We start from the raw sequence: 10160 nt of genomic DNA, 5'->3' as shown, positions 1-10160 counted from the left end.
AGAGTGTATTCGATGCGTAAAAAACCCAACAACATGGACTTTATATCGTTGTCCATTTCATCTTTCCACTTGGCAGCCTCAGGGCATGCCATCGCTTCCTTGTAGTTAGCTGGTTCATCTAAATTTACCAGTGTACGATCATTGACAAACGTGACACCGTCTGTACTTATATGAAAACCATAGAGCGCATGCGGCATGATAACTCTACTAAAACGTTGAAGAGGTAATGAATTGTCAATAGGCTCAACAGGAGTCTCATCGTCTAGTTAAGAGCTAGCGTCTTTTAAGGTTCCTTCATTATGTAACACTAATCAAAATTAGGTCAATAACAATCACATGTGATTATACCAATCATGTAATGTGATTTTGTCAAAACAAGTAATGTAGTAAACTCACTATGTATTTCATGATAATTCTAATATAAATATGAACTTTCATACATACTTTATAGTATAAATCAAAGTATACGTCCATACGATTCCAAAAATATAGAGAACGTCTAAATCTGACTTCGCGTGAAGAAGTTATGATAAACCGAACACTATAAATCTCTATAATAAGAGGAATTTAAAATATACTTAGAATTAGCTATTGGAGTCTAAAAGAGAGTTGTAGTACTTGTAAATACCTACGCGTGCATTTATGGAGATTTATAGTCGATGCAAGGCCTGGAACGATTGGGGGTTGTTGCCACTGCACCGCCACTGTGAAGAAGACGAAGCCATCGCCCGACGCCGCAACTGTCATTCCCCGTGGCGGCGGTTTCTCCTGTGTCGTCGTGAAGGTCGAGTGGACGCCCTCCTCTGTAGCTGTTGTCACGACCGTTCTCTTCATCCCTTCTCCTCCATTTCGGAGTTACACCTCAGCCAAGACCCGCCGTCCGCCGCTGATGTCGATCGTAGCTCTTGTCGCCGGCGACGACGGGGACTCGCAAGCGAGCGGACGTCATTCGCTGTTGCTGTTGTCGTGTTTGCGTGTGTGTTGCTGCTCCTCCGTGGCGTGTAAAAGGCTGCTCGTTGGACGAAAAAGCTCAAGGAAAACCACCATGGCCGCCAGCCATGGTGGTTGTCACTGCTCTTTCATCTCCGCCGCCAACAGCCACCGTGGGTGGGTGGTTGTATGCGAGTATTAGGGTGCCATTATTCTGAGGTGTGAAGTTGTTGAGTTTTAATCTTGGCCGGAAATTGAAGAAGACCACCACCACATGCCACCGCAGGCCACCAGGTTGTTGTGTATAGGTGTTTTGTATTAGTGTGTGTGTATGCATGATTATTGGTGTTTAGCAATGTAAATGTAACAAAAAAATGGAATAATGAAAAGAAATTCATAACCACCACCGTGAGGTGGTGACCGCCGCCTCCTGCCGCCACCGGCCGCCGTGTCGGGTGGCGATGTGCTTGCCTCGTTGAGTTTGATTCGTTTGGGGTGCTTGAAACGCTAATGGGCCTTGTAAGCCCTAACGGGCCCAAAGAAGCCTAATAGGCTTAGTGAAAACCCTAATGGGTCTAATGGACCCTGATTGACCTAAGGAAAACCCTAATGGGCTTAAGGACCTAGCTATTGGGCCTATTGGGCTAATATGGGTTGGAAACCCTAATTAGGGTTTGGAAAACCCTAATGCAATGGAACCCTAATTTGGGGAATTAATCGGGACACCCGGGAATTATTTGATAAGTTGAAATATTAAATAATAATCGTTGGCAAAAATTAATCTAAGCAATATTGGACTTAATGGATTAATTCCTTAGTGGATTAAGTCCCTAATGGGTTAAGTAGGAAAACTTAACCCTAATCGTCATTTTATGTGAAACCCTATTTTCACTTGGGCTTTATGTTGGGCCTTCCTATTGGGCTTGGTAATTGGATTATAAATAGGCCATCCAAGAATAATCATATGGACCATAATATGTTGTTGGGCTTTAGGGTAATGCCCATATGAGGGGTTGGGCCCAATTTGGAAAATTGGGTCATAGATGGACCATATGTTGGGCCTTGATTCCTAGTTTGACTTTCGGCCTATGGATTGGGCCTTGGGCATGAATAAAGCCAAGCAAAGGGGGGGGGGTAATGTAGTAATTACCCAAAGTATGTACTTATGGTTATGTAGTGGAACCCAATTATTAATTGGGTGATGTTTTGATGTTGACAGTTCGGGAGCCTGCCAATCAGCACTGGAGTTTTATCTGCGGGACTTCAGCAGTGCCAGGTGAGTCTTCTCACCATACCCATGGGTCTAAGGCACCAAGGCCGGTCCATTATGTGATTATGTTATATGTGTTGGTCATTATATGATTTGATATGATACATGATTTGTTATGATATGTGATTGTGTGTTTTTGCATGGAAGACCTCGGGGGGAGCCCGTGGCATTGGATATAAGACCATGTGGGGTAGCCCATGGCATTCCTAGGTAAAGACCATGTGGGGGAGCCCATGGCATTGGATGTAAGACCATGTGGGGTAGCCCATGGCAGTCCTAGGTAAAGACTTCTTACTGGTTTTATGTATGCATGGCTTATGTGATATGTGTGTAGCTATAATTAGCTAATTTTATGATAATTGGTATACTTGCTATGTGGAGGTGTGTGATATGTATGTATGCATGATATGCGATAGAGATAGCCTTTGTGGCTGATGGTAGAGACAGCCTTTATGGCTGATGGTAGAGATAGCCTTGTGGCTGATGGTAGAGACAACCTTTATGGCTGTTGGTAGAGATAGCCCTCGTGGCTAACGGTAGAGATAGCTTTTATAGCAATACGATATGTGTTATGTGGATTGTGTGTGTGGGGTATGCTCTAGGGGACTCACTAAGCTTTGTGCTTACGGTTTACAGTTTTGGTTTCACGTTGCATCGACTTGGAAATGAAGGGCTCGGATTGATCGCAGTGCACACACCTATGATTTCCGCAATGAATGATTTTGGGACGAACTCTGATAATTATTTTACTTAATGATGATTTGGAATGTTTGAAATAAATGGTATCAATGTTTTAGCTATATTAAAAATGAAATTTTTACCCCTGATTTTTGGGTCGTTACAAAAAGGCAAGCCCAACTCAAGGGCCCAAAGCACCTATACATAATCCTCTGGTCCGAAACTCTATTTCAACAAGCCCAAACTCCAGGCCCAACACACATGGCCCAAAATGAGACTTAGCCCATAAGTCCACAGTGAGGTTACGCGGGGCGTACCTCTCTTGGTACGCTCAGCGTACTCACGAATCCAGATTGGCCATCGGGGACACTGGGGCAGTACGCGGGGCGTACAGGAATTACGCTCAGCGTACATCCCAGATTTACTCTTTCTACTTATTTGGTCTTAATCAGATAAGACATCAACTCAAATCCCAGATCTGGACTCCCTAATGGCTCTTACTCCATAAAGTCAGTGACTTTAAGCCTTTGCATGGCTGAGGAGGTCACAACACCAAAAGCACTCACTCTCTTATCTCAAAAATCTCATAACTCATGCATGGTTTGATTCCAACGTCCAAGACCTCATTTTTATGGATCCTTTCCACTAGAAACACTTTAAAAGACAAACATTAGGCTCTGGAGTGCAACAGCTCATAAAGCTTCAAGCTTTGGGACCAAAAACTCTAAAATGGACCATAACATGCACAAATCAAAAGGATGAGAAAGCTTTGAGCTTTATACCTTCAAATGATGCTCCATCCACAGAAAAGGTCAGATCCAAAGCCTGGACTCCAACTCTATTCTCTTCCATGCTCCTTCTCCACTCCAATAATCTCACAAGAGCACTTAAAACACTCAACGGCTCTCAAATGCATCCACAAACTCCATGAACGAAGGTTTAGGGTTTAGGAGGGTTTGAAATCTGAGGGTGGTGGCCAGGAATGAGGCCATCTCATTCTTTATATAGGGACACACCCAAAATTAGGGTGTTCACTCTGTGCCTAGTACGCCCAGCGTACCCACTGGTACGCCCAACATACTAGGTGGCTCCGCTTAAAAACCACGCACATGAGTACGCTAAACGTACACACACGTATGCCCAACATACTTAGCTGCCACCTTTCTCAAATTAAGGGACTCATCCTGCCAACACTTCAAACTTCCAATGCTTCCTCGATTTGACGCCATTTACAAAGAACCTCATACCCACGGAAAGGTGACGAGATGCCTTACGCTTCTAGTATCTCGTCGCAACCCCGAGACTTCCTCATATCCGGGTTGCAGCCCACGAACCCTAACCACTGACGACCCGAAACAGGATGTTACACACACACACACACACTCTCTCTCTCTCACTATCTCTCTCACTCTCTCTAAAAGTTATCATATTCAATTACCAGGTTTTAGGTCAACCCAAAAGGACTTTGTTAATAATTCAAGTATATACCAATTTAGTTATTGGCTTAGACACCTAGTCCAACAGTCTCCCACTTGGATAAGTCTATAACAATTATTGCCAATATAACATCTAAATTATCATCAAAGGATGCTTCCAAAAGGAACTCCAATTTCTGATCTGATCAACCATTAGTCCTAAGATAAGTGGTCAATTATTCTTTAATTCTTCAAGATATCATATGGATATGAGACATGCATTAGAATCAATCTCATTGTCCAAAAATTTTCGTTTCCCGATTTGTGATGACCTCATAAGTCTTACTAACTGAACACGTCAATTTAGTCCTGGTTAGGCCCAAAACTATAATTCAACACCAAATCACCGAGTGTCCTAAAGATATCGTTTTTCCCGTCAGGGAAAAAGGAACGAATAAATTTTGGCTCATATGCTTGTATCATTTAATTATCAAATCATACATGACACTATGTTTTATAACACCAAGTTACTGATGCATTTTCGCAATACCAACGTACAACCGATTTGTAAATTACAACTCATATATCTCCATTTTAAGAATATAAGATATTATCGTCTCAGAATTACTCATGACAGAATCCATGAAGTAATTCTCTAAGCGTGGGTTCATCCAATACTCAAATCTCCATTTTCTAAGTACTCATGAATGTTGTAGCAACACAATTGTTATGTCCAAACTTCTTAAACAATCTACAATCCAATTCGTGACAGCCTTCATTCACTACTTACTTCTTAAAGTATGATCCACTATGGAGCTTTGAATAATCAAATTATTCAGGAAGTAAAACATGCAAAACGAAACACAAGAATAAATAATCGACAAGGCAGTAAGCAAACTCATAAATAATCTCTATTATTTAATCACCAAAATTAATTACATTTATTTTGTTACACGTTTCAAACTAATCATCTAACTACTAATACAAATATAATCTCTCAAACCAATGCTCCTACCATGCTGACTATGTTTAACCCTACTCAGTACCTTTGTGAGAAGATCTACAAGATTGTCTCCTGAAGACACTCTCTTAACTATGAGATGACCCTCTTCAACTCTATGTCTGATATAATTGTATTTTCTATCAATATGTCTTGATTTACCATGACCTCTTGGTTATTTGGTCAAAGCAACTGCTCCTTCATTATCACAGAAACGTTCCATTGGCTCCTGAATGCTTGGAACTACTCTGAGATCGCTGATGAAGTTCTTAAGCCAAGCCGGTTCCTTCGATTCTTCACTTGTTGCTATGTACTCTAATTGACAAGTAAAATCAGCCACTATGCCTTGATTGGAACTTTTCCAAGTGATTGCTCCTCCATTTAACATAAACACCCAACCAGATTGAGAATGAAGATTGTCTCTATATGTTTGAAAGATGGTGTTACTATAACCACTTACTCTCAATGTATCACTGCCACCAAGGACTAGAACTATGTCCTTTATCCTTCGCAGATACTTGAGAATGTTCTTCACTGCTATCCAATAAGCTCTACCAGGATTTCCCTGAAAGCGACTAGCCATGGTTAAAGCAAAAGACACATCAGGGCGAGTACATGTCATAGCATACATGATTGATCCTACTGCCGAACCATATGGGACTCGACTCATTTCCGCTATCTCTTCATCTGTACCACAGATTTGATTCTTACTCAACTTGGCATTGCTTTAAATAGGTAGCTCTCATTTCTTGGAATTTTCCATACTAAAATGTTTTAGTACCTTATCCAAGTATGTACTCTGACTAAGACCAATTAGTCTTTTCTTTCTACCACTTATAATTCTTATCCCAAGAATATAGGTTGCCTCTTCTAGATCCTTCAAAGCAAAACACTATCCAAGCCAAGACTTTACTTCTTCCAAAGTTGGAACGTCGTTTCCTATAAGGAGTATGTCATCAACATACAATACTAGAAAAGTTACTATACTCCCACTAGCTTTGACATACACACAAGACTCATCCTCAGTCATAGAGAAACCAAATTCTTTGACTTTCTCATGGAAGCAAAGATTTCAGCTACGAGATGCTTGTTTTAATCCATAAATGGATTTCTCAAGCTTACACACTCTATTAGGAAACTATGCATCTACAAAACCCTCAGGCTGACTCATGTAAAAATCTTCATCCAATTTCCAATTAAGGAAAGCAGTTTTGACATCCATCTGCCATATTTCATAATTGATGTCGAAATATTTTTTTTCTTAAAACTCAAATTTAATTTTTACTACTCAATATTTATGAACCCCACACTTGATTTTTACCATTTTCTAAAATAATTAAGGTGACTTGATGATTAAAAAGTTTAATATCCTAAAATTCAATTAAAAATGTAAAAATTAAAAATACAAAAACGAAAAGAAAATCGCAAAACGAGCTCGGGTTGTCTCCCAAGAAGCGCTTCTTTTTGTTGGGGTCATGAGTTAGACTCCTCGCCGCCTCATGTTGAATTTTCAGGAGTTTCCATCACCTTTTTCACTTTCTAATCTTTCCATCTTTTCTTGTGTGCTTGAAAGCGACGAAGATAAGCCTTTTTTGAATTTTCCTTTTCACCCTTAGCATCACCCTCTTCAAGCTTTCTTTTCAATCCCTTATTTACCACAACATTATTTCCCGCTTTTTCTTGATTCTTTAGCTCCATAGGTACCACCTTCTTGTCCAAAGTTAGTCGTTTTTCTTCTGAAGTAACCTCTTCCTCATCACTCGATACTAAGTCTTCTTCACTCTCCTTACTCGCCCAAGATGTTGGAGTTTGTAAGCAATTACTTCAAAAATTGTCGGAATGGATGCTCTTGGCTTCGTACGTTTTACTTGCTGAATTGACTGAATTTCTTCTTCCATTAGCTTTTCCAACTCCTCAAGTTCATTTTCTTTATCTATGTTAAAGACTTCACGTTGAGCATAATCCTTTTGAAATCCATCTTCCACTCCAAAGGTAACTCCTTCATCTCCAACTCTCAAAGTAAGTTTAGATTCTCGAATGTCAACCAAGGATCTATCAGTATTTAGTAAAGGACGAACAAGAATTATTGGGACATTGGTATCTTCCTTCATATCAAAAATGACAAAATTAACTGGAAAAACAAATTTCCCAGTTTTGACCAATATATCCTCCATTATGCCTCGAGGATGAGTCACTGAACGATTGGCTATGTGAATCGTCATTCTAGTAGCATTTAAATCCAAAAACTTTAGCTTTTGATAGAACGAGTAATGCATTAAATTTATGCTTGCCCCCGAATCAGCTAAAGCATAAGTCTTCATGTTATTTCCAAATTCACACGGAAGAGTAAGGCATCCACGATCTCCCATTTTCTTTGGTAATTCTCCCAATACCACTTTAGAACTCCGCTCACTAAGGATTACCTTGGAATTCTTCTATAAATTATTGGCGGCTATCGAGTAAGTCTTGCAAAAAGTTAACGTATTCAGGAACTTGGGACAATGAATCGATAAAAGGAGTATTTATTGGAATACCCTTTACTTGCTTCATAAATTTCAAATGTTCTTGCTCCAGCGGATGAATTCTTGCTCGAGACAGAAATGGAAGCGGAGGATAATAAGCTTGAACATTAGCAAAAATTTTCTGATCAGACCCACCTCACGTCGTGGCCTTATGATGCTCACGTTGTGGGTTCGATGTTTCAGCACTAAATTTTTCTTTAATCTTTCATTTCTTCGGCTTTGGTCCAGGCTGATGTGGCTCGACTTCCAAGCTTCAAGAAATTCAGAGATGGTATCTTCTTCAGTTTCAATCACCATAACTTGCGGTTGAGGCTTTTTGTCGGGAATTTTTGGTGAAAATCCTTCATTAACCAAAGTTGTTAATTGTCCAAGTTGAGCTTTGATGTTGTGTATTCATGCTTGATGATTCCTCAGCAAAGCTTGCTAGTCTCTCATGAGAATTTGATGGTCTCTTATCACCGCATCGTTGTCATTATGTCTTTTCTCCGAAACCTCCATGAATCTAGTCAACATGGACTCAAGATCGACCTTCTTTTCAGGTGGTTGCTCTTTTTCATAAAATCCTCAATCAGTTTGCCTATACTTTTCTTCTTTTTGTTTCTTATATTCATCATATGGCAACCACTCTTTCTTTGGCTTCCTCCTTTCTGCATCATATTTGTCTCTGCTTGAGTAACAAACTTGAGCCTTCTTATTCTCATTCTCATCCAAGTGGAAGTATTTGGTTAGATAAGGACCATTGCATCTTTCACAACCAACTCGCATAGCATGTATGGATTGGTCCATCTTTGTCATCCTTCGGTCCAAAGTGTTTAGCATAGCTAGAAAAGCAACCATATCTTCAGAAGTACCACCCCTAATTCCTCTCGCTCCATCATTTCTAGGATTGTGATATTCACGCGAATGCTTGGAAACTTCTTCAATTAATTCCTTGATTTCTGATGTATTTTTCTTGGTTAGCGGTCCTTGAGAATCAAGGAGTCGCATTCTCATGACATTAACCCCCATCAGAAAAGATTGATACTTCTTGTTGCTCATTCAAATCATTTTGGGGGACAATTTCTTATCAATGCCTTGTAGCATTCCTATGCTTCGTAAAGTGACTCATCCCGTTGTTGCTCAAAATTTGCTATGGCTTTCTTGAGTTTAGCAAAATTTTAAGGTGGGAAAAAGTGTTCTAAAAATTACTCACGCATTTGAGCCCAAGTAGTAATTGCACCGTGTGGAAGTGCCTTCAACCAATCTTTAGCAGACCCCTTGAAAGTGGCATGTAGCATGCTAAGTAAAACTATAGTGCATGGAACATTTGGGATGTTGAAGTAATTAGAAATGTCATTGACTTCATCAAGGTGTTTGTAAGCATGCTCATGATCTTTCACAGAAAATATAACTTCCTTAAGTGTAGACAGAATGTGTCCTTCAGCTCGAATGTTGTTGCAGCTGGTATTGCAGGTTGTACGAGACCGAGACCGGTGTCCTCTCAGATTCTCTTTTTATATGCCTCCATAGAGATATCCACAATGTTTGCCATCTCGTTTTTCGGATCGTCTTCGGTTTTGCTTCCTTCTTTATCTGTTTCTGTTTTGGAATCGGATTCGTGAAGATTTGGATTTTGCTCAAAGCTTTCTAATTTGCTTTCGTTCTTCGCGGAATTGCTTGATTCACCTATGTTCTTCCCCTTCTTCTTTCCAAAACTAATTTTAGATCTTTAAAAGGCGACTTCTTGGTGGGTTGGTTCCTATGTTTTTATACATCTTCTTGTGAAGGGATGACTCTGGATCTTCAAGTGGTGTGTTGGATCCACGGGTCATGTACTACTGCAACAAAAACACAAATCAAAACGTAAAATTGAACAAAAACTACTTAAAAATTCCTACTGACTGTTCACCACGACGTGGTAAAGACCTGTAACGCCCGTGTTTCTAGTCCAGGCATTAATATTGACATAATAGTCTAGGTTAACCTTTGAAACTCATTTTGAAGAAATGAAAAGGAATTATGTGAATATTATGTGTGTTATGCTTAATTACTAGGATTTAATTAACTAAAAATAAAAATGAGCGTCGAAAATAAATATTAGATAAAGCCGATATCTATTAAGAAACTTGTAGTGGGCGTGACAAGGATTACGGATATATAAAGAATACCGAAATCCGAGTTATAACGAACAAGTTATGACTTGTCGAAGTTTCGCGACAAAACCGGCACGGTGCCGAATGACGTAAAAAGTGAGCTTTTGATAAACTACTTTTTAGCCTTGGTGATCTAAATGAAAGTTGTAGTGTTCGTTAAACCGAGAGTATGTATAAAAAGAACGCCTAAATCTGACTTCGTATGAGGAAGTT

The 10160-nt window shown here is 39.8% G+C and overlaps 1 non-coding gene across 1 annotated transcript; it reads left to right on the top strand.

Annotated features, from left to right (window-relative positions):
* Positions 1–8855: 8855 nt before the first annotated feature.
* Positions 8856–8963, top strand: LOC145110518 (small nucleolar RNA R71). The gene has a single exon (XR_013709896.1). It is a non-coding gene; the product is annotated as a small nucleolar RNA R71 (small nucleolar RNA).
* The last annotated feature ends 1197 nt before the right edge of the window (positions 8964–10160 follow it).

Source organism: Lactuca virosa, chromosome 4, assembly GCF_052849685.1.
Source record: "Lactuca virosa cultivar CGN04683 chromosome 4, Lactuca_virosa_CGN04683_v6, whole genome shotgun sequence".
Classification (NCBI taxonomy): Eukaryota; Viridiplantae; Streptophyta; class Magnoliopsida; order Asterales; family Asteraceae; genus Lactuca; species Lactuca virosa.
This window is presented reverse-complemented; position numbering and strand designations above follow the sequence as displayed.